At 42.1% G+C, this 25,716-nt stretch overlaps 1 protein-coding gene across 1 annotated transcript in view; it reads right to left on the reverse strand.

The window, feature by feature from the left end:
- Positions 1-20,730, reverse strand: part of LOC138708008 (uncharacterized) — a 90,135-nt gene extending 69,405 nt beyond the window's left edge. Inside the window, exon 1 of the mRNA XM_069838117.1 lies at positions 20,667-20,730. The gene's annotated coding sequence lies outside the window, so the exon portion shown is untranslated. The remainder of the gene's footprint in view (positions 1-20,666) is intronic.
- Between the last annotated feature and the right edge of the window lie 4,986 nt (positions 20,731-25,716).

Raw genomic sequence — 25,716 nt, forward strand, 5'->3', positions numbered from 1 at the left:
CCGTATTCCTGATGACGTAATCGCGATAAGCGAGTTATATTAACATGTACAAAAGCTGCTACTAGCGTACGAAAAACATTTGCTCTATATACATAAGCAGCACAAGTATTTTATAATCCCGATAAGGAGAACAAGATTTCACTGTATGGATGTAGTAGCAAGTCTTTATTTATGATAATAAGCTCATTCCCTAGTGTTGTGTACTGCACACATTCCTTACGACGTTCTTGAACGTTGAGCATATGTAAATTACGAATATAGACATAGACTATGGAAGTTGAGTATTGTGTGGATTAGTAGTTAAATGCCAATTATTACATTCTTGAAAGTTATATATTATATGGATTATAAGAGGAGACAAAGAGGAAAGCAGAAAATAGGAAAGACTGTAGAATGCTGGGTGTGCATTGAAAGACCTACCCTTGGACAGAACGCTATGAATGTATATATATATATATATATATATATATATATATATATATAGTGCTTCTGCCAAGAAGTGCAAAGGAGAATAGCAATGGCAAAGGAAGGTTTTAATAGGAAGAGGAGCATCTTCTGTGGACCTCTGGAGAGAGAACTAAGGAAGGGACTAGTGAAGTGCTTTGTGTGGAGTGTCACTATTCGTTCCAGTGCATTCTTTAGTAGACAGTTTCTTCTCAGGCAGAGACCCAGCCAATTTTTTTTTCTCTTCTTGATCAGTTTCAGCATTATTCTTTCACCCACTCTTTCCAACACAGCTTCATTTATTATTCTGTCTGTCCATTTCACACGCTCCATTGTTCTCCATATCCGTATTTTAAATGCTTCTGGTCTCTTCAATTCACTTCGTCGTAATGTCCATGTTTAAGCCTCACAGAATTCCACACTCCACACAAAGCACATTACTAGTCTCTTCCTCTTCGTTTTTCATAGGTCGGCAGAAGTTGCTCATTAATGTATTAAATCTTCTTTTGCCATTGCTATTCTCCTCCTGACTTCCTGGCAACAGCACATATTACTGCTTATACTACACCCAGTTTATATAATTATATACATAGTCTAACTTGTATATGTTATTATTGTCACATAAAACCATGTGTTTTTCACTCCAAAGGCATAGCTAAGACAGAGTTATCACTAGCACTAGGACTTTCATTCCACTACCACCACCGCCATCATCACTATCACTAGCATCATTCCATCTGCACTTACTCGAATTATTTCGTCCATAGATGACTCGCACTGTTACAGAGGCAGGTGGCAAGTTTGGAGTTAGGCCTACTTGCTCTCTCAACCATTTCTCTAAGCTGGAGGAATTCATTTCTTGGTGGTAGTCACCAGTAGTTCAGCCACCTTTATAATTGAGGAGACCACCATCAAGAAATCAGTTTCGAAACCTATATCTACTATTATTAGCCTTTTTGACTTGTTTCCTTCTAACATCTTATCTTTTCTGCCACCAATTTTTGGAAATTCCAATCGGTGTCTATCGAAGACTCATAGAGACAATTTGTCTTTGCTCTGCTCTAAAGCGTTTAACTTTTGTCATATTCTTGCAACGCAAATCAATAATGTTCGGTCGTCCTCGAATGAGTCTTCGATCCTGTAATAGCTTCCACAGATATCTCATGCTTTTAGTATAGTATAAAAACATAACATTTTGCTATCTCTCTTCCTTCTAAACGCAAACTGTGATCTTGCATAGGGGCAGAGATTTAAAAAGGTTCTTTACAGACTATGGAGCGGCAATGTTTTTCAACGGATGATATACCCTACTGAATGTTATCTGTTACCTCAGCTCGGCATATCGCACTCATAGGTCGAGAGTTACGGTCTCCCAGTCCCTCAACATCTCTCTCAGAAGCATCTACTAAACCCTGCCCTACAATACTATACGCTTTTGCTAGATGTGACTAGTGGTATAGACCGTTGTTTCTAGCAAGAAATTCATGGTTGTGACTTGTGTAGAAGCGCCTCTGATACTGAAATTGAAAAATAATTTCTGTTATAGCTGTGTAAGACTATACAGAGCATTATTCCATTAAAACTCGATTTTGAAAAATTGTAACATACCCAGCATCTGCTCTAAAAGGGTGAGGAAAAACCCTGGAAAAATCGTCAACCAGTCAATTTGTCCCAAACACGATTTGAACTCTATAGGGAATAATACAGTTAAGAATCTGTTCAACTACAAGTTTTCCTTGCCAAAACTCACGAACTAATTATTTCCTATATACGGAATTTACTACTTGCACTGCATCTAAGTATTAGGGTGGTATTAATTTAATTTAAGACCTTACTTTGCTAATCTTCCTCATGAGCAAAACGAGCTTGTTCTTTTAGCGACGAAGCTCTGAAATGTATTAATAAAAAATATCTGCGGGATTTCAATGCTTAAGTAGGACGGGAGGATATTTTTAAACCAACAATTGGAAAAGAGAGCCTGCACGTAAGTAGTAATGACAATGGAGTTAGGTTAGTCAACTTTGCCACAAAAAATATAATAGTCAAGAGTACAACATTTCCCCATAAGGCTATACATAAATATATGTGGACTTCTCCAGGCGGAATGACACATAACCAGATAGATCACATCTTGGTAGATAAAAGAAGGCACACTAGTATAGTAGACATTCGAACTTTCAGGAGGGCAGACTGTAATTGTGACCATTATTTGGTAATTGGAGAATTAAGAGAAAGCCAAGCGAGTAGAGCAACAAGCTAATATTAGTAGATTCAAATTTTTCAAATTAAAGGACGAGGAAACTAAGCAACGTTATCAGGTTGAAATTTCAAATAGGTTTGATGCTTTAGCAACTGCTGACGAAGCTGAGGAAGAGTGAGATGTTAATAGCGTGTGGGACAATATCCGAGATGTATGATTTGAGGCTTTCTCGGCGTTGGTTCGCTAATATGTTATCGCGGGATATCAGCCGAGTTAAGATTTTGGAATGCTCCAAGATTTCGACTGCTATCTCTGCAGCCATCTTCAGGGAAGAAGCTTGGAGCATTCCAAAATCTTAACTCGGCTGATATCCCGCGAAAACATATTAGCGAATATCCGAGATAATATCAAAATTGCAGCTGAGCAGAGCATAGGTTATCATGAAACTAAGAAAAAGAAACCATGGTTTGAAGAAGATTGGTGCATTGTAGTAGATAGAAGGAAACAGGCAAAATTGAAATTCTTACAGGATCCAATTGTGGAGAATAGAGATAATTATTTCAATGAAAGACGGGAAGCAAGTCGTACACTTAGGAATAAAAAGAGAGATTACTTGAAGGAAAAACTGAATGAGGTAGAAACAAATAGTAAGAATAAAAACATTCGAGATTTATATAAGGGTATAAAGGAATTTAAACGGATATCAGGCAAGGGTAAACGTGATCAAGGATGAGAAAGGTGACTTACTTGCAGACTCTCATTCACTCCTGAACAGATGGAAAAACTATTTTGGGCAACTACTAAATACACATAGGCCAAATAGAAATGATCAGGACGAAATTCAAATACAAACTGCTGAGCCATTTATACCGGAACCCACACTTTCTGAAGTCGAAATTGCGATAGGAATTCTGAAAAAGTACAAGTCTCCAGGTATTGATCAAATTCCAGCAGAATTAATACAAGAGGGTGGAAGGGCATTATCTAACGAAATTTATAAACTTGTACTTGCAATTTGGGAAAAGGAAATTGTACCAGAACAATGGAAGGAGTCCACAATCGTGCCTATTTTTAAGAAGGGGGACAAGACTAACTGTAGTAACTTTCTAGGAAAATCCCTTTAATTGACGTCGTACAAAATTTTGTCGAATATCCTTTTGAGAAAAATAACTCCATATGTAGATGAAATTATTGGGGATCATCAGTGTGGTTTTAGGCGTAATATATAGACTAATGACCAGATTTTCTGTATTCGACAGATATTGGAGAAAAAATGGGAGTATAAGGGTACAGTACATCAGTTATTCATAGATTTCAAAAAGGCGTATGACTCGGTTAAGAGAGAAGTTTTATATAATATTCTTATTGAATTTGGTATTCCCAAGAAACTAGTTCGATTAATTAAAATGTGTCTCAGTGAAACATACAGCAGAGTCCGTATAGGCCAGTTTCTATTTGATGCTTTTCCAATTCACTGCGGGCTAAAGCGGGAAGATCCACTATCACATTTACTTTTTAACTTCGCTCTAGAATATGCCATTAGGAAAATTCAGGATAATAGACAGGGTTTGGAGTTGAATGGGTTATATCTGCTTCTTGTCTAAGCGGATGACGTGAATATGCTAGGAGAAAATCCACAAACGATTAGGGAAAACGCGGAAATTCTAGTTGAAGCAAGTAAAGCGATAGGGTTGGAAGTAAATCCCGAAAAGACTAAGTATATGATTATGTCTCGTGACCAGAATATTGTACGAAAAGGAACTATAAAAATTGGAGATTCATCTTTCGAAGAGGTGGAAAAATTCAAATATCTTGGAGCAACAGTAACAAATATAAATGACACTCGGGAGGAAATTAAACGCAGAATAAATATGGGAAATGCGTGTTATTATTCGGTTGAGAAGCTCTTATCATCCAGTCTGCTGTCCAAAAATCTGAAAGTTAGAATTTATAAAACAGTTATATTACCGGTTGTTCTGTATGGTTGTGAAACTTGGACTCTCACTTTGAGAGAGGAACAGAGATTAAGGGTGTTTGAGAATAAGGTTCTTAGGAAAATATTTGGGGCTAAGAGGGATGAAGTTACAGGAGAATGGAGAAAGTTACACAACGCAGAGCTGCACGCATTGTATTCTTCACCTGACATAATGAGGAACATTAAATCCAGACGTTTGAGATGAGCAGGACATGTAGCACGTATTGACGAATCCAGAAATGCATATAGAGTGTTAGTTGGGAGGCCGGAGGGGAAAAGACCTTTGGGGATGCCGAGACGTAGGTGGGAAGATAATATTAAAATGGATTTGAGGGAGGTGGAATATGATGATAGAGACTGGATTAATCTTGCTCAGGATAGGGACCAATTGCGGGCTTATGTGAGGGCGGGGTTCCTTAAAAGTAAGTAAATAAGTAAGTAAGTATCGGAGCTTGTTCCTACTGTACGTGCTGTAGCTTGCTCACATAGTTTGCTTCACCTCGCGTGGGAGTTCGTATCAGTAGAGTCGTCGGTCGAGGTCAGTCAAGCCACAACAAGCGATACCGGCACGTGTATTTCGATCGAAAGAATTAGTGATTGAGCTATGAGTGACACGGAGGCTGATGTTTAGAAAAAAGGGAAATATTTATTTCTGTTTATGGACTTCATTAAGCATTTTACAGTTGTTATATTTCAGAAGTCAATGTTACCGAATTGGTGGCAAAAATAAATCCGCCGCATTTGCAGAAATTATAAATATCGAAAAAAGGGTTAGGGTGCCTATAAACATACTTATTTACTTACTGGCTTTTAAGGAACCCGGAGGTTCATTGCTGCCCTCACATAAGCCCCTCCACAGGACCCTATCCTGAGCAAGATTAATCCAGTCTCTATCATCATATCCCACCGCCCTCAAATCCATTTTAATATTAACTTTCCACCTACGTCTCGGTCTCCTCAAAGGTCTTTTTCCCTCCGGCCTCCCAACTAACACTCTATATGCGTTTCTGGTTTCACCCATACATGCTACACTTTCCTGCCCATCTCTAACGTCTGGATATAATGTTCCTAATTATATCAGGTGTAGAATACAATGCAACCAGTTCTGTTGTGTAACTTTCTCCTTTCTCAAAATAATAGGGTAACAGTAAACTTAATTATATAGCGATATGCTAGGATCAAAAGACAATTGAAAAAATACTAGGATTAAAATACAAATGAAAAAAGCAAAGCAAGTACCGGTACCGAACAACATAACGGTTCGACTAGGCCTACTTGTAAGAAATCGAGTACTACACATCATAAAAAAACGAACTTCTAGGACGACAAATGAATAAACTTTTATAACAAGTCATAAGGCGTAACTCTCTGACAGAGTCGGGTTTGTATGGGATCTTTAATTGTAGAATCCATAGTGACACTTGTGGTGAACAAGGTTGCAGTTGGGTTTTCCTCGGGGTTATCCCGTTTTCCCTGATTAGGAATCTACTTCATTCTGTCAACATTTCTCCATTCAGTCATTATTCCATAGCATTCCTCGAATGCCGGCTAGTGACGTAAGGAGGGAATGGCCTAGGGATGAGTGGGTTTGCCTACTCGAAACCTAGATACATAGCGCACCTTATTGTAGTCAGCCGGTCTGAGTTTGGGAATGTGCCTAGCTTGAGGGTTAGTGCAACAGATCGTTATAGGTAGCAGTGCTGGGTCATAGTGCCCCTCTCCCGAAATTCCATTTCATTCCAGTGCATAATAGGCCCACCAGAACTGATAATTTCATGTAATTTACATTTGGTGTAAGATGTAAATAAAGAGGTAATCGACATTTCGTATGTTATCAGCTGTGATTTGACAGTAGTTTTCAGAGTCTTGCACGCTTTTCCTTATAATAGCCTCTGCAAATCTGTTAAGGAAATATTTAAATGCGCTACCTCTGATTTGGTTTGTGTCACCTAAGAAATAGTCGGTTAAACAATCCACATTTCCTGATTAAATCGGTACAAAGTTTTGTTATCTCTCGAAAGTGAATCTCTGTACTTCTTATACAACTTTAGAGGCCATTGAATATCCATCAAACTCAGCCATTTCGATAGATCAGCTTCACTCCACAAGATTCAGTTACCTATTTACGTACCTCAGGTTTTATTGTAGCAAATGCTTGAGAGCATGAAGCAACGCTCCGTTTTATTACTAAGTAATGCGAGGAAACTCTTACGTGTTGACTCCTTGCTGAAACGTGGTTACAATAATCGTATAGGCAAGAGTTTTATAGGAAATCATTGATTTAGACATCGAAAACCATGTCATGCAAATATGAACTCAAAGAAAAACGAAAGAAAACGTTAGGTTTGTTTAGGTTGATAAGGAGTTTTCTTCCGCCCTAATTCCGTTCGCCAAAATTTCTAGTAGCCAAAAAGTTTGCAAATTGCCGTAAGTACAAATGTCTCAAACAGGGCTTCGGAGTACACCAAACCGCTAGTTTTCACGCAATCTGGCAACTCTGTGACATAGGACAGGCATAGGTGGAGTTATGGGGGAGGGGCCTGGGGGTCTCTGCCCCCCAAACTTGCCTGAACTCTGTTTTATTTTTATTAACGTCAGAAAAAAGTAAATTATTCAAAATATGTTTTTGGCTTTTCTAAATGATTAAGTTTCTGTGCCTAAATAGACGAATTAATGTCATCAGATTATGTGTCTGAACTATAATATTTTTATTTTAAATTTTTGAATGTATAAGAATTTCTATACCTCATGACGAATGGAAGCACTGTAATGTGTCTTTTGTTACAGCCTGTACTCGTGAGTTAGAAGTCTGCAAGTGTTGAAGCCGCCATTTGGAGAAATATATTTTCAGTCCACTCCATGTGCACTCAGTCTACTCTCGGTCCTGTCAGTCCACTCTCAGTCAACTCTCTGTACTCTAAGTACACTCTATGTCCTCTCTGTCCACTCTCTGTCCTCTCAGTCCTCTCTCTGTCATCTAAGTCCACTCTATGTGCTATAAGTCCACTATGTCCTCTCGGTCTACTCTCTGTCCTCTCTGTCCACTCTGTGTGCTCTAAGTCCACTCTATGTCCTCTCTGGCCACTCTCTGTCCTCTCAGTCCACTCTCTGTCCTCTCAGTCCACTCTCTGTCGTCTATGTCCAAACTATGTGCTCTAAGTCCACTCTATGTCCTCTCAGTCCACTCTCTGTCCTCTCGGTCTACTCTCTGTCCTCTCAGTCCACTCTATGTCCTCTCAATCCACTCTATGTGCTCTAAGTCCACTCTATATGCTCTCAGTCCACTCTATGTCCTCTCTGTCCACTCTATGTCCTCTCGGTCCACTCTATGTGCTCTCAGTCCACTCTATGTCCTCTCAGTCCACTCTTTGTGCTCTAAGTTCACTCTATGTCCTCTCAGTCCACTCTCGGTTCTCTCAGTCCAGTCTATGTGCTCTAAGCCCACTCTCTGTCCTCTCAGTCCACTCTATGTGATCTAAGTCAACTCTCTGTCCTCTCAGTCCACTCTATGTGCTCTAAGTCCACTCTCTGTCCTCCCAGCCCACTCTACGTGCTCTTAGTCCACTCGCTGTCCTCTCAGTCCACTCTATGTCCTCTCGGTCCACACTACGTCCTCTCAGTGCACTCTCTGTCCTCTCAGTGCACTCTTTGTTCTCTTAGTCCGCTCTATGTGCTCTCAGTCCACTCTATGTGGTCTCAGTCCACTCTATGTTCTCTCGGTCCATTCTATGTGCTCTGAGTCCACTCTATGTGCTCTGACACCACTCTCTGTCCTCTCAGTCCACTCTTTGTCCTCTTAGTCCACTCTATGTGCTCTCAATTCACTCTATGTGGTATCAGTCCACTCTATGTTCTCTCAGTCCACTGTATGTGCTCTCAGTCCACTCTCTGTCCTCTCAGACCACTCTATGTGCTCTCTGTCCTCTCAGTCCACTCTATGGGCTCTAAGTCCACTCTCTGTCTTCTTAGTCCACTCTATGTGCTCTAAGTCCACTCTATGTCCTCTCAGTCCACTCTATGTGCACTCTGTCCACTCTCTGTAGTCTCAGTCCACTCTATGTGCTCTCAGTCCATTCTCTGTCATCTGAGTCCACTCTATGTGCTCTCAGTCCATTCAATGTAGTCTCAGGCCACTACATGTACTCATAGTCCATTCTAAATTCTTTCAGTCCACTCTCTGTCCTCTCAGTCCTCTCTATGTCCCCCTAGTCCACTCTATGTCCTCTTAGTCCACTCTATGTCCTCTCGGTCCACTCTATGTGGTCTAAATCCACTCTATATGCTCTCAGTCCACTCTATGTCCTCTCCGTCCAATCTATGTGATCTAAGTCCACTCTATGTTCTCTCAGTCCACTCTAAGTCAACTCTCTGTCCTATGCGTCCACTCTATGTCCTCTCAGTCTACTCTCTGTCCTCTCAGTCCACTCTCTATCCTCTCAGTCCACTCTCCGTCCTCTCAGTCCGCTCTCTGTCGTCTAAGTCCACTCTATGTGCTCTATGTCCACTCTATGTCCTCTCAGTCTACTCTCTGTTCTCTCTGTCCACTCTGTGTGCTCTACGTCCACTCTATGTCCTCTCAGTCCACTCTCTGTCCTCTCAGTCTACACTCTGTCCTCTCAGTCCACTCTATGTCCTCTCAGTCATCTCTATGTGCTCTAAGTCCACTCTATGTGCTCTCAGTCCACTCTATGTTCTCTCAGTCCACTCTATGTGCTCTAAGTCCACTCTATGTAATAACAGCCCCCTCCCTGTCTTCTCAGTCCACTCAAAGTCCTTTGTGTCCACTCCCTGTCTTCGCAGTCCACTCCAAGTCTTTTCAGTCCACTCCCTGTCTTCTCAGTCCACTCTGTGTCCTTTGTGTCCACTCCCTGTCTTCGCAGTCCACTCCAAGTCTTCTCAGTCCACTCCCTGTCTTCTCAGTCCACTCTATGTCGCCTCAGTCCATTCCGTGTCTTCTCAATCCACTCAATGTCCTCTTAGTCCATTTATGTACTCTCAGTCCACTCCCTCTGTTCCCAGTCTACTCTATGTCCTCTTAGTCCACTCCCTAACCTCTCAGTCCACTCTATGTCCTCTCTGTCCACTCCCTGTCTTCTCAGTCCACTCTATGTCCTCTCTGTCCACTCCCTGTATTCTCAGTCCACTCTATGTCCTTTGAGTCCACTCCCTATCTTCTCAGTCCACTCTATGTAATCTCAGTCCACACCGTGCTTCCTCAGTCCTCTCTATGTCCTCTCTGTCCACTCCCTGAATTCTCAGTCCAATGCATGTCCTCTTAGCCCATTGCCTGTCTTCTCAGTTCACTCTATGTCCCTTTTGTCCACTCTATGTCCTCGCAGTCCTCTCCCTGTCTTCTCAGTCCACTCTATGTCCTTTGAGTCCACTGCCTGTCTTCTCAGTCCACTCTATATACTCCCAGTCCACTCCCTGTCTTCTCAGTTGACTATATGTCCTCTCAGTCCACTCCATGTCTTCTCAGTCCACTCCATGTCTTCTCAGTCCACTCCCTGTCTTCTCAGTCCACTCTATGTCCTCTAGGTCCACTCTATGTCCTCTCAGTCCACTCCCTGTCTTCCCAGTCCACTCTATGTCCTCTCAGTCCACTCCCTGTCTTCTCAGTCCACTCAATGTCCTATAACATTTATCCCTGTCCTCTCAGTCCACTCTATGTCCTCTCCGTCCACTCCCTGTCTTCTTAGTCCACTCCCTGTCCTCTCAGTCCACCCTATGTCCTCTCAGTCCACTCCCTGTCTTCTCAGTCCACTCTATGTCCTCTCTGTCCACTCCCTGTCTTCTCAGTCCACTCCATATCCTTTGAGTCCACTCCCTGTCTTCTCAATCCACTCTATGTAATCTCAGTACACTCCCTGTTTTCTCAGTCCTCTCTATGTCCTCTCAGTCCACTCCCTGACTTCTCAGTCCAATCCATGTCCTCTTAGTGCACTGCCTGTCTTCTCAGTCCACTCTATGTCCTCGCAGTCCACTCTATGTCCTCGCAGACCTCTCCCTGTTTTCTCAGTCCACTCTATGTCCTCTCAGTCCACTCCCTGTCTTCTCAGTCCACTCTATGTCCTCTCTGTCCACTCCCTGTCTTCTCAGTCCACTCTATGTCCTTTGAGTCCACTCCCTGTCTTCCCAGTCCACTCTATGTAATCTCAGTCCACTCCCTGCTTTCTCAGTCCCCTCTATGACCTCTCCGTCCACTCCCTGACTTCTCAATCCAATCCATGTCCTCTTAGTCCACTGCCTGTCTTCTTAGTCCACTCTATGTCCCTTTAGTCCACTCTATGTCCTCGCAGTCCTCTCCCTGTCCTATCAGTCCACTCTATGTCCTCGCAGTCCACTCTATGTCCTTTGACTCCACTCCCTGTCTTCTCAGTCCACTCTGTGTCCTCTCAGTCCACTCCCTGTCTTCTCAGTCGTCTCTATGTCCTCTCAGTGCACTCCATGTCTTCTCAGTCCACTCCAAGTTTTCTCAGTCCACTCCCTGTCTTCTCGGTCCACTCTATGTATTCTCAGTCCAATCTGTCCTCTCAGTCCACTCCCTGTCTTCCCACTCCACCATATGTCCTCTCAGTCCACTCCCTGTCTTCTCAGTCCACCCCATGCTTTCTCAGTCCACTCCCTGTCTTCTCAGTCCACTCTATGTCCTCTCAGTCCACCCTATTTCCTCTCAGTCCACTCCCTGTCTTCTCAGTCCTCTCTATATCCTCTCTGTCCACTCCCTGACTTCTCAGTCCACTCAATGTCCTCTTAGATTACTCCCTGACCTCTCAGTACACTATATGTACTCTCAGTCCAATCCCTGTCTTCTCAGTCCACTCTATGTCCTAATAGTCCACTCCCTGCCTTCTCAGTCCACTCTACGCCTCTGAGACCACACCGTGTCTTCTCGGTTCACTCTGTGTCCTCTCAGTCCACTCCCTGTCTTCTCAGTCCACTCTTTGTTCTCTCAGTCCACACCCTGTCTTCTGAGTCCACTCTATGTCCTCTGAGTCCACCTCTTGTCTTCTCTGTCCACTCTATGTCCTCTCAGTCCCCTCCCTGTTCTCAGTCCACTCTGTGTACTCCCAGTCCACTCTATGCTTTCTCAGTGCACTCCATGTCTTCTCAGTCCACTCTATGTCCTCTCAGTCCATTCTATGTCCACATAGTTCACTCCCTGTCTTCTCTGTCCACTCTATGTCCCTTCAGTCCACTCTATGTCCTTCCAGTCCACTCCCTGTCTTCTCAGTCCACTCTATGTTCTCTCTGTCCACTCCCTGTCTTCATAGTTCACTCTATGCATTTTGTGTCCATTCCCTGTTTTCTCAGTCCACTCTATGTAATCTCAGTCTACTCCCTGCTTTCTCAGTCCACTCAATGTCCTCTCAGTCACTCCCTGACTTCTCAGTCCTCTCTATGTCCTCTTAGTCCACTCCCTTTCTTCTCAGTACACTCTATGTCCCTTTAGTCCACTCTATGTCCTCGCAGTCCTCTCGCTGTCTTCTCAGTCCACTCTATGTCTTCTCAGTCCACTCCCTGTGTTCTCAGTCCACTCTATGTAATCTCAGTCCACTCCCTCTCTTCTCAGTGCACTCAATGTCCTCGCAGTCCACTCTATGTCCTTTGAGTCCACTCCCTGTCTTCTCAGTCCACTCTATGTCCTCTCAGTAGAATCTATGTCCTGTCAGTCCACTCCCTGTCTTCTCAGTCCACTCCGTGTCTTCTCAGTCCACTCCCTGTCAACTCAGTTGACTCTATGTCCTCTCAGTCCACTCCCTGTATTCTCAGTCCACTCTATGTCCTCTCAGTCCATTCCCTGCCTTCTCAGTCCACTCAATGTCCTCTTAGTTTATTCCCTGTCCTCTCAGTCCACTCTATGTCCTCTAGGTCCACTCCCTGTCTTCTCAGTCGACTCTACGTCCTCTCAGTCCACTCCCTGTTTTCTCAGTCCACTCTATGTCCTCTCAGTTCAGTCCCTGTCTTCTCAGTCCACTCTATGTCCTCTTAGTCCACTGCCTGTCTTCTCAGTCCACTCTATGTCCTCTCAGACCACTGCCTGTCATCTCAATCCACTCTATATCCTCTCAGTCCACTCCCTGTCTTCTCAGTCCACTCTATATACTCTCATTCCACTCCCTGTTTTCTCAGTCCACTCATTGTACTCTTAGTTTACTCCCTGTCCTCTCAGTCCACTCTATGTCCACTCAGTCCACTCCCTGTCTTCTCAGTCCACTCCCTGTTTTCTCAGTCCAATCTCTGTTTTCTCAGTCCACTCTATGTCCTCTAAGTCCAGTCCCTGTCTTCTCAGTCCACTCTATGACCCCTCAGAACACTCCCTGTCTTCTCAGTCCACTCTGTGTCCTCTCAGTCCACTCCCTGTATTCTCAGTCCACTCTTTGTCCTCTCAGTCCACTCCCTGTCTTCTGAGTCCTCTCTATGTCCTCTGAGTCCACACCTTGTCTTCTCAGTCCACTCTATGTCCTCTCAGTCCTCTCCCTGTGTTCTCAGTGCACTCTATGTACTCTCAGTCCACTCTATCTTTTGTCAGTCCACTCTATGTCCTCCCAGTCCACTCCCTGTCTTCTCAGTCCACTCTATATCCTCTCTGTCCACTCCCTGGCTTCTCAGTCAACTCTATGTCCTTTGAGTCCACTCCATGTCTTCTCATTCCACTCTATGTAATCTCAGTCCACTCCCTGCTTTCTCAGTCCTCTCTATGTCCTCTCAGTCCAATCTATGTCCTCTTAGTCCACTGCCTGTCTTCTCAGTCCACTCTGTCCTCGCAGTCCACACTATGTCCTTTGAGTCCACTCCCTGTCTTCTCAGTCCACTCTAAGTCCTCTCAGGCCACTCCCTGTCTTCTCAGTCCACTCCATGTCTTCTCAGTCCACTCCCTGTCTTCTCAGTACACTCTATGTCCTCTCAGTCCACTCTATGTCCTTTCAGTCCACTCCCTGTCTTCGCAGTCCACTCCATGTCTTCTCAGTCCACTCCCTGTCTTCTCAGTCCACTCTAAGTCGCCTCAGTCCACTAACTGTCTTCTCAGTCCACTCAATGTCCTCTTAGTCCACTCTATGTCCTCTCAGACCACTCCCTCTTTTCCCAGTCTACTCTATGTCCTCTTAGTCCACTCACTAACCTCTCAGTCCACTCCCTGTCTTCTCAATCCACTCTATGCAATCTCAGTCCACTCCCTGTTTTCTCAGTCCTCTCTATGTCTTCTCAGTCCACTCCCTGACTTCTCAGTTCAATCCATGTCCTCTTAGTCCACTGCCTGTCTTCTCAGTCCACTCTATGTCCCTTTAGTCCACTTTATTTCCTCGCAGTCCTCTCCCTGTCTTCTCAGTCCACTCTATATCCTCTCTGTCCACTCCCTGTCTTCTCAGTCCACTCTATGTCCTTTGAGTCCACTCCCTGTCTTCTCAGTCCACTCTATGTAATCTCAGTCCACTCCCTGCTTTCTCAGTCCCCTCTATGTCCTCTCAGTCCACTCCCTCATTTCTCAGTCCAATCCATGTCCTCTTTGTCCACTGCCTGTCTCCTTAGTCCACTCTATGTCCCTTTAGTCCACTCTATGTCCTCGCAATCCTCTCCCTGTCTTATCAGTTCACTCTATGTCCTCACAGTCCACTCTATGTTCTTTGAGTCCACTCCCTGTCTTCTCAGTCCACTCCGTGTCCTCTCAGTCCACTCCATGTCCTCTCAGTCCACTCCATGTCTACTCAGTCCACTCCATGTCTTCTCAGTCCACTCCCTGTCTTCTCAGTCCACTCTATGTATTCTCAGTCCACTCTGTCCTCTCAGTCCACTCCCTGTCTTCCCAGTCCACCTTATGTCCTCTCAGTCCACTCCCTGTCTTCTCAGTTCACTCCATGCCTTCTCAGTCCACTCCATGTCTTCTCAGTCCACTCTATGTCCTCTCAGTCCACCCTATGTCCTCTCAGTCCACTCCCTGTTTCTCAGTCCACTCTATGTCCTCTCAGTCCACTCCCTGTCTTCTCAGTCCACTCAATGTCCTCTTAGATTACTCCCTGTCCTCTCAGTCCATTATATGTACTCTCAGTCCAATCCCTGTCTTCTCAGTCCACTCTATGTCCTAATAGTCCACTTCCTGCCTTCTCAGTCCACTCTATGCCTCTGAGACCACACCCTGTCTTCTCGGTTCACTCTGTGTCCTCTCAGTCCACTCCCTGTCTTCTCAGTCCACTCTTTCTTCTCTCTGTCCACTCCCTGTCTTCTGAGTCCACTCTATGTCCTCTGAGTCCACCCCTTGTCTTCTCAGTCCACTCTATGTCCCTTTAGTCCACTCTATGTCCTCGCAGTCCTCTCCCTGTGTCCTCAGTCCACTCTATGTCTTCTCAGTCCACTCCCTGTCTTCTCAGTCCACTCTATGTAATCTCAGTCCACTCCCTGTCTTCTCAGTGCACTCAATGTCCTCGCAGTCCACTCTATGTCCTTTGAGTCCACTCCCTGTATTCTCAGTCCTCTCTATGTCCTCTCAGTCCACTCCCTGTCTTCTCAGTCGACTCTAAGTCCTCTCAGTCCACTCCCTGTCTTCTCAGTCCACTCCATGTCTTCTCAGTCCACTCCCTGTCTTCTCAGTCCACTCTATGTCCTCTCAGTCCACTCCCTGTCTTCTCAGTCCACTCTATGTCCTCTCAGTCCACTCCCTGCCTTCTCAGTCCACTCAATGTCCTCTTAGTTTATTCCCTGTCCTCTCAGTCCACTCTATGTCCTCTAGGTCCACTCCCTGTCTTCTCAGTCGACTCTACGTCCTCTCAGTCCAGTCCCTGTCTTCTCAGTCCACTCTATGTCCTCTTAGTCCACTGCCTGTCTTCTCAGTCCACTCTATGTCCTCTCAGACCACTGCCTGTCATCTCAGTCCACTCTATATCCTCTCAGTCCACTCCCTGTCTTCTCAGTCCACTCTATGTCCTCTCAGTCCACTCCCTGTCTCCTGAGTCCACTCTATGCCCTCTGAGTCCACTCCCTGTTTTCTGAGTCCACTCTATGTCCTCTCGGTCCCCTCCCTGTGTTCTCAGTCCACTCTATGTCCTCTCAGTCCACTCTATGTTTTCTCAGTCCACTCCATGTCTTCTCAGTCCACTCTATGTCCCCTCAGTCCACCCCATGTCCTCCCAGTCCACTCCCCGTCAGTCCACTCTAAGTCCTCTCAGTCCACTCCCTGTCTCCTCAGTCCACAGTGTCCTCTCAGTCTACTCCTTGACCTCTCAGTCCACTCCATGTCCTCCCAGTCCACTCCCCGTCTTCTCAGTCCACTCTAAGTCCTTTCAGTCCACTCCCTGAACTCTCAGTCCACTCCCTGTATTTTCAGTACACTCTATGTACTCTCAGTCCAATCTATGTTCTCTCAGTACATTCCCTGTCTCTTCAGTCCAATCAATGTGCTCTCAGTCCATTCTATGTCCTCTGAGTCAACTCCCTGTTTTCTCACTTCACTCCGTGTCCTCTCAGTCCACTCTATGTCCTCTCAGTCCACTCCCTGTCTTCTCAGTCCACTCTATGTCCTATCAGTCCACTCCCTGTCTTCTCAGTCCAATCTATGCCCTCTCAGTCCACTCCCTGTCTTCTCAGTCCACTCTATGCTTTAGTCCACACCCTGTCTTCTCAGTCCACTCTAAGACCTGTCAGTCGACTCTACGTTCTCTCAGTCCACTCCCAGTCTTCTCAGTCCACTCTCTGTGTCCTCTCAGTCCACTCCCTGCTTTCTGAGTCCACTCTATGTCCTCTCAGTCCACTCCCTGACTTCTCAGCCCACTCTATGTCCTCTTAGTCCATTCCCTGTCTTCTCAGTCCACTCTAAGTCCCTTCAGTCCACTCTATATCCTCCCAGTCCACTCCCTGTCTTCTCAGTCCACTCTATGTCCTCTCAGTCCACTCCCTGTCTTCTCAGTCCACTCTATGTCTTTTGAGTCCAATCGCTGTCTTCTCAGTCCACTCTATGTACTCTCAGTCCAATAACTCTCTTCTCAGTCCACACTATGTCGTCTCAGTCCACTCCCTGTCTTCTCAGTCCACTCTATGTCCTCTTAGTCTACTCTATGTATTCTCAATCCACTTCCTGTCTTCTCAGTCCACTCTATATCCTCTCAGTCCACTCCCTGTCTTCTCAGTCCACTCTATGTGTTTCTTAGTCCACTCCGTCTTCTCACTCCACTCTATGTCCTGTCAGTCCACTCTATGTCCTCTCAGTCCACTCCCTGTCTTCTCAGTCCACTCTATGTCCTCTTAGTCCACTCCGTCTTCTCAGTCCACTCTATGTCCTCTAAGTCCACTCTATGACCCCTTACACCACTCTATGTCCTCTCAATTCCACTCTCTGTCCTCTCAGTCCTCTCTATGTGCTCTTAGTCCACTCTATATCCTTTCAGTCCACTCTGTGTGCTCTCAGTCCACTCTCTGTCTTGTCAGTCCACTCTCAGTCAACTCTCTGTCCTCTAAGTCCACTCTATGTCCTCTCAGTCCACTCTATGTCCTCTCAGTCCACTCTCTGTCTTCTCAGTCCACTCTCTGTCGTGTAAGTCCACTCTATGTGCTCTAAGTCCACTCAATGTCCTCTCAGTCTACTCTCTGTCCTCTCTGTCCACTCTGTGTGCTTTAAGTCCATTCTATGTCCTCTCAGTCCACCTTCTGTACTCTCAGTCTACTCTCTGTAATCTAAGTCCACACTATGTCCTCTTAGTCCACTCTATGTGCTCTAAGTCCACTCTATGTGCTCTATGTCCACTCTATGTCCTCTCAGTCCACTCTCTGTTCTCTCAGTCCACTCTATGTACTCTCAGACCATTCTGTCATCTCAGTCCACTCTATGTGCTCTCAGCCCACTCCATGTACTCTCAGTCCACTGCATGTCCTCTTAGTCCACTCTATATCCTTTCAGTCCACTGTCTGTTCTCTCAGTCCACTCTTTGTGCTCTAAGTCCACTCTCTGTTCTCTCAGTCCACTCCATGTGCTCTAAATCCACTCTCTGTCCTCTCAGTCCACTCTATGTGCTCTAAGTCCACTCTGTCCTCTCAGTCCACTCTATGTGCTCTCAGTCCACTCTCAGTTCTCTCAGTCCACTCTATGTGCTCTCTGTCCATTCTCTGTCATCTCAGTCCACTCTGTGTGCTCTCAGTCCACTCCATGTCCTCTTAGTCCACTCTATGTCCTCTTAGTTCACTCTCAGTCCACCCTATGTCCGCTTAGTCCACTCTATGTCCTCTCAGTCCACTCTATGTCCTCTTAGTCCACTCTGTGTCCTCTCAGTCCACTCTAGTGCTCTAAATCCACTCTATGTGCTCTCAGTCCACTCTATGTCCTCTCAGTCAACTCTATCTGCTCTAAGTCCACTCTATGTGCTCTAAGTCCACTCTTTGTCCTCTCAGTCCTCTCTATGTGCTCTAAGTCCGCTCAATGTCCTCTCAGTCCACTCTTTGTCCTCTCAGTCAACTGTATGTGCTCTCAGTCCACTCTGTGTCCTCTCAGTCGACTCTCTCTCATCTTTGTCCTATCTGGTTCTCTCAGTCCACTCACAGTCCAACCAGGCCTCTCTCTGTTCTCCCAGTCCACTGTCTGTACTTATATTCCACCCTCTTAATTCTTAGTCCACTTTAATGTCCTCTCAGTCTACGCTCTGTTCTTTCAGTCCATTCTCTGTCCTCTCAGTCCACTCTATGTGCTCTCAGTGTATTTCCTTTCCTGTCATAGGGGATTATATGATCTGGTTTTGCAACAATTTGCATTTCTGTCATACTCATACATATGTTTTGGAATTGCATTTATTCGGGGTTCGAACCCGGGTAATAATTTGTTTGTTGTACAGTTCTTTGCCGTACGGGTATCTTGAGCTGAAAGCATAGTGTCATTGCGACTCTGGTGTTCTGTCTGTAAACTACGTCCACGATTTAATACAGTTACAACTTATTACCTTTTCAAATACATGATGGCAGCTTTTCTCTCATCGCTATCGGTAACGAGTTAGAAAGAGAAGACTACCTTTCTAACTCGTTGATCGGTAAGGAGTGTAGTGTTGGCTCCCATGCATACATGCTTAATTTGATTTACGTAGTAGCTTTGCGCGCGTCCGCCATGACAGTTCGCCTTGGCAACAGTTTATTGGATTATACCAGTTACGGATAATATATGATTATTAAAGTTACAAATTTGATAATTCTGTTATTTCATTTGACCTTTTTCTGCAGATTGCGTAATTTTTAATAATTTGAAATTTGTATAACTTAAGAACGAAAATCCAATATAATTTCCAAACAAAAGTAAAAGAACGTCAGTAAAATGTGTGTAAATTCCACATGATATTATAGGCTAATTAGAATTCAACAATTACATGCAGTTCTATTAATTTTATAATAGGCTATATGTGAAGTGATTCAGTTTAGACCTGAAACTTAGCAAGAAGGCAATATGTAATAAAATATATAGCCTATTTCTTTTTTTAATGTAGTAGGCCTATACAATTTCGTTGCGTAGATACAAATAGACTACTACTGAATTGGAAATTTCGTGCAGGTTATTAACTAAAAAATGAAATGTGTAACTGTCATTAGAATGACGTTATGTGGACCTTAATACTGTATCTTAGAAATTCCTAATCGAAGTGTAAATGATGAAATATTTGCGTAAGTTATAACATGTATTTTAACACAATTTAGCCCTACCTTATAAAATTGGGCCTACACTCTGCTAAGCTGCAAAACACCAAACGTCAGTCGATTTCATGATTCTAATCTGTTTCGATTCAATATTAAGCAGTGTATAAAGAATTTAATTTAAAGAGATTGCAGTATTTCCCTTCCGAAAATACGAATAGCTTAGGCTCTATACAGGCTTAAAAATAATGGACCTCTCCCAATAATAAGAATTTATTTCAAAGATTGTAGGTTAATATAAGTAATTAGTCCTATATACGTTGTCTATTATTGTGTCTTGTTATTCCATTCTGATATTAATTATCTAATAAAATTGTGTACCATTAGCAAAATTTGGTATATCCGTTATGTGCTTACTCTATGCATATGGCAATAGGCTAATAATAATAATAATAATAATAATAATAATAATAATAATAATAATAATAATAATAATAAGTCTTAATCAATAATGCTATGACACATGAAATTAAATTTTTCGATATTAATTGCCACTGGTGAAATAAGAGGAAATAGCTCAAATTTTGTTAAATAATTTTAAGCTTCTTGAACACGTCACACTACAAGAAATTAAAAATTAAACACTAACTAACACTTTGTGTTCATAAACTTATAATTCAGTCTAAAAGGTGGTGTTCTAGTCCTACAGACAAAGATCAAGCTAGGCCTATTTTTAAACTCGATTATTACTGTTAACTATTTTATTTATTTTTTAACATTCAAATTAGTAATTAAATAACCTACCGAGAAATAAATATGACATATCCATCAGGAGTGCATGCATATAGCAATACTTTTAATAGGCCTAGCAGTAGACTAGTAATAATAATAATAATAATAATAATAATAATAATAATAATAATAATCACAATAACAATGAAACAAAATTTGAATAACAAATTAAAGTTCCCTTCTTTCATACCAACATTAATAGCCTGAATTGACGGAGTGATCCGGAGAGAAGCTCAAAATCAGTTACTGAGGGTGCAGTGGTACCAAAATTATAAGCCTATTTGCTTAGTTCTTAAGTTTTAATGAAGATTGTAGCTTCAAAATATCAAATAGAATTTAACTCCTTCCTATTTCACTAAAGTATTTTTCTCCTACACATAAAGTTCGCCCTATTGTTTTTTTCATTAGGTATTAACATAAGCTCTACGAAGTGTTTGTTTTGATTTAGTTACTTTTAAATTTTGAGAGTAGTAATGGATTTGTCTGCCGCTAGGAAAACAGAAATATTCATCTGGTTTGAATGAATGTTTCGAATATAATCAATAATATTATTAATTGCAATGAAATACAATAAAACTAGAGTAATGAAAATTAAAATTATGTAACCTCCAATACACTCCCTCACGCCTTATATATGAACAGACAAGAGAGAAGTTTTACCTGGCAGAACTGAATCCGAAGCTGCTGCTTCCAGCCACTGCAGCGTACTAACTCTTGCAAGAACTCCAGCAGAAGGAAGCGAGCATGTGGGAGGAGTTCTACACGAGCAACGCCATGTTCAACGAGCGGGCACAGGGAGACTTCGGCTTGAGCCAATAGGCTTTCTGTGCACGGGTCAAGGCTTTCATGAACCACGCCCCGATTGCAGGTGCAAAAGATGTGGCGAACTCTGTGAGCGATGCCACGTACTGAGATGCAACTTGCGGATGGAATCGCTGGGGAAATTCTGTGCGGATGAGAGATAGAAAGTTTGAACAAGCATTCAGTGATGGTTGCTATTCTTAAAAAGAACTATAACTCTTGCACATTGTGGGCTTTTCCGCATATTAATTATTAATAACTTAGAGATTCAGTAAGTGTCGAATTGAGAAAGCACCTACTCGTGGAACTCTGATGTATCTAAATAAATGTAACGTAATTTTAAGATTCATATAAAAATGTTGAAATTTAAAATACCGCTAGAATTTAACCAGCCCCTATTTTGAGTAAGATCAATCTAATAAAAGTGTTTCTGTCATACAGTATCTGCCTACTTAAAAATTGTGTAGGCCTATTAACACAAACCGTAGGATTACTTGTGGTTTATTTAGTCTCACTTTAACTTTGAAACTGGTCAATGACTTTGTCTACTGTTAAGGATATAGACTATAGGCTACTGTTGTTTATGCACCTGTGCGAAAAATATTATTCATTCATAGTTTTCTACTCAAGAGCACAGGTCCTTCATAGCAAAACTAACATTCTATAGGCCTAAGCTTTCCTATTTTCCGCCTTCCTCTTAGTCCAAACATCTTAATGTTGTCTATCATCTGATATCTTCATCTGCCCCGAACTTTTCCTCCGTTTACAATTCCTTCAAGTGCATCCTTCAGACAGTCAGTGACCCAGGCAATTTCTTTTTCTCTTGCTTATCACTTTCAGCTTTATTCTTCATTCACTGACTCTTTTTACTGTAACACAGCTTCATTTTTTATCCTATCTGTCTTTTACACACGTTCCATTGTTCACCATATTCATATTTCAAATGCTTCTAGCCGTTTCTCTTTACTTCATCGTAGTCTAATGTCCATGTTCCTTCCCCATACAATGCCACACTCCACACAGAGTACTTCACCAATTTCTTCCTTAGTTTATTTTCCAGAGGTCCGCAGAAGATGATCATTTCTCTATTAAAAGAACCTTTCCCATTGCTATGCTCCTTTTGACTTCCTAGCAGCAGCTCATGTAGACTAAGTTACAACCATCAATTATAATTAGTAAACCGATTCAATAGTCTTTATTTCGATGTCAACAAAGCATTCAGTGAATTTCCGCATAAAATTTTGTTTCGTGAGTTTAAAACTATAGGCAAGACTTTCTGCAAGTTCTTGTGTTACAATAATTGAAATTAAGCTCCGTTTATTTCAAGCCGATATTAACAGTCTACTGACTGAAGTGATGCGCGAGAGAGAACCTCAAATTAAGCTACTGGGGACTTCAGAAGTATTTAAATTACAATAGCTTAATTTTTAACTATTTTAAATAATTTTTTTTCAGAATACTAAACAAAAATTGCAGAATCCTTTTATTGCAGAATTAATGTGGAATTCAGGAAAAATTATGTTTTTCCCGTTGTGTAGGCCTACTGTCCTACAAAAAATTGCATCTATCTATAGCTAGCCTACTGTATGTCTCAGCTGCATACTCTCCCTTATAAAATATATAGGCCTATTATATATTCTTGTTATGCTTGAAGAGCGGCTAAGTCTCTTACCTAAACACAGTTCTCTCGAATGTTCTTATTTTTTTAGTTCTTTTTACTGGGTTATTTTACGATGCTGTATCAACATTCAAGTTATTTAGTGTCTGAATGAAACGATGGTGATAATGGCGGTGAAATTATTTCGTGATCCAACATCGATCGTTATCCAGCATTTTGCTCCTATTGGGTTGAAAGAAAATCCCGGTAAAACCTCAGCCAGGTAACTTGCTCCAATCGGGATTCAAACCCGAGCCATCTGATCGCATGATCTTTGCCTCTCAACTTACAACCAATACAATTTACGTACGCCTAACAACAGAGCCAGTAGGCCTATATAGTTTATAGCCTATGTCAATGACTAATGTTGTAGGCCCATAACTTATTATATTTTATCAGAGATCTTATCAAATTCTTTTAAGCTTATTAAGCTTAATTTATTGTAGATAGAGCCTATATCGCAGTATTGCTATTTTTAGTTGGTTACTTAACGACGCTGTATCAACTACTACATTAATTAGCGTCGAAGTGGTTGGTGATAGGTGGTAGGCCTATTTGGCGAGATGAGGCGAGGATTCACCATCGATTATCTGAAATTTGTCTTACGGTTGGGGAAAACCTCGGAAAAAGCCCAACCTGGTAATCAGCCCAAGTGGGAATCGAACCCACTTCCGAGCGCAACTTCGGATTTGCAGCCAAGCGCCTCTACTCCGGTGGCCAGTAGGCTATTGTTATAGGCCTAGTCCTACAGTTATATTGAATGACACTTTATTTTATTTTAATTGTCACAACCATGTGAACTCATATTCAAATGATTTAGGCCTATGCTACACAACATCCGAAAGTATTAATTCAGATTTTGGACGTAAGTGATCATGTCAATGAGTCTACTACGTTACTAAATTTTATTCTCTTTTAACTTGTCACTGTTAATATCAATGGTGCGCTTGAAAGTAGTTGTGCAAGTCGAACGGTAGCTAAAGAACGCGAAGAACGTAGGCTACTGTTAAGGAAATTACGGAGCATATTAATAATTTACTAATTTCAGTTCCACTATCAACAAAAACCAAGACACCGGTATTTAAAATGATAATATAAAAATAAATTATATTTCTGCCCCCCCCTCATAGCTATTCGAGTTGGAAATTGCTATGAGAATTTCTGACTACCTTTGTAACAAATGTATCTGAGGAAGCGTTCATTTTCCAAGTTAAAATTAATAAAATTATGAATTCTGTTAATAAAGCTTAACTTATGACATAACAACGCTTAACTAATTTAAGTAGTGTGGCTCTCATGGTGATAAAGGGGTGTAAATTATTAGCGAATGATGGTGTAGTGGTTTTCTTTCAGTAAGTTATTTGGGCCTAGGCCAGTGTTCCGCAACCGGTGTGCCTGCACAAGATGGAATGTACTTACTGTATGAGGGAACATTTACCTATTATTGTAAGAAATTAATAAAATTAAATTAAAATTAAAATGGTGTGGTGACAAAACATGTTCCATCTCCGGGTGTGTTGTGTGTGGTGAAAAACTCAGAAGACTAATGCTGCTATGGTTCGCAGTAAATTGAAACGACATTTGTTAACAAAACAGTGACATATGTTAAGTTAAATGTCAAGAAAAGATGTGAATTATTTTCGTCGGTTATTGGAACAAAATAAAAAAAGAACTAGTGACACTCATGACGACGACGGTACATGTTTCTCAAAAAGTACAGGAACTATCTATAAGGTTGCCAAACTTATTTCAAAGGCCAAACAAACACACAATAGCTGAAACTTTAATGCCTGTCTGTAAAGAAATTGTGAGAATAATCCTGAATTCAGAAGCTCCTCTCTCTCTTGACATAATCAGCCGCCGAGTTAGTGACATGTCCAGTGACATCGAAGACATTATGAATGAGAAAATAAAGAGAAGTCAGAAGTTTTCACTTCAGATAGACAAGTCCACTGATATTAGCGGTCACGCACAACTTCTTCCATACATTCTGTACATTCATGGGGATGTAATTGCATTTTTTTTGCAAAGAACTGCACAAGCGAGCAATTGGTGAAGAAAAATTTCGTGCAACTAATGAATCTTTGGTCCATAATGAATTAACATAGGAGTATTACGTTAGTGTTTGTACAGACGGAGCCGCTTCTATAACAGGCCGAGTGAAAAGATTCGTGGCTAAAGTAGGTATAAGCTTAGTAAATCCTAACATACGGAGCGAGCATTGTCACACTCAAAGCGAAGCCAAGTCTTTGCCATCTTCTCTGAAAATTGTGATGAGCGAAGTAGTAAAAAACCGTGAACTTAATCACATCGCGGCCTCTAATATGTGGATTTTTTCCGTTTTGTGTCAGAAAATGGGTCAGACCGCACTACACTTCTGCCAAATATTGAGGTGTGATGGTTATCGCAAGGTAAAGTGTTAAGCACGAATGTTTGAACTCAAAGAGAAGGTAGTTGCAATTTTTGACAATTAAGGGCATTAGTAGGCTACGCGGATTTATTTGCAGATGATGGATGGGTATCTAAGTTGGCATATATTTCCGATATTTTCGTACATTTGAATGAGCTTAACAGAAAAATTCAAGGTAGGAACAAAAATATTCTGACTAATATGGATAGGATTTAAGAATTTATGAATAAGTAGAATTTGTGGATAAGATTATTGAAAATGGGTCGTTTGAGATGTTTCCAACTGTATGGCCCCTTGCTGACGGTAATAAAGTGTTGATGGACTTATTAAAGAACATTTAGTAGGCCTAATCTTGCAGCAGAAGTTCAAGAATTATTTTGGAGAGAGTGTTCATTTTTCGACTGGGTTCCTGATCAATTCATTGTGGATTTAAAACATCTTTCGAATAATATACTCGTACAAGAGGAACTGGCAGATTTAAAATCAAACAGAACATTGAAATTAAAATTTCTCGAAATGTTTTTGGAAATATATTGTTGTCATTGAGGAGTGAATACCCGGCTGGCAGTTAATATGTTATTGTCATTTTCAATTACATATATGTGTGGACTGGGCTTCTCAAAGTTAACTGAAATTAAAGCATCCAAGAGGGAGAAACTCAAATCCATCGATGAAGAAATGAGGCTCGCACTGTCAACGATTCCGCCACGTATCAGCCATCTGTGTGCAGCTAAGCAGACTCAAGTATCACATTGAAGGTATGAGTAGTGTTATTTAATTTAATACAAAATAGTAATATAAATGTGTATTTTCAACAGTGAATTAAAGTTCATATATTGTTA

Source organism: Periplaneta americana, chromosome 10 (genome assembly GCF_040183065.1).
Source record: "Periplaneta americana isolate PAMFEO1 chromosome 10, P.americana_PAMFEO1_priV1, whole genome shotgun sequence".
NCBI classification, from domain to species: Eukaryota; Metazoa; Arthropoda; class Insecta; order Blattodea; family Blattidae; genus Periplaneta; species Periplaneta americana.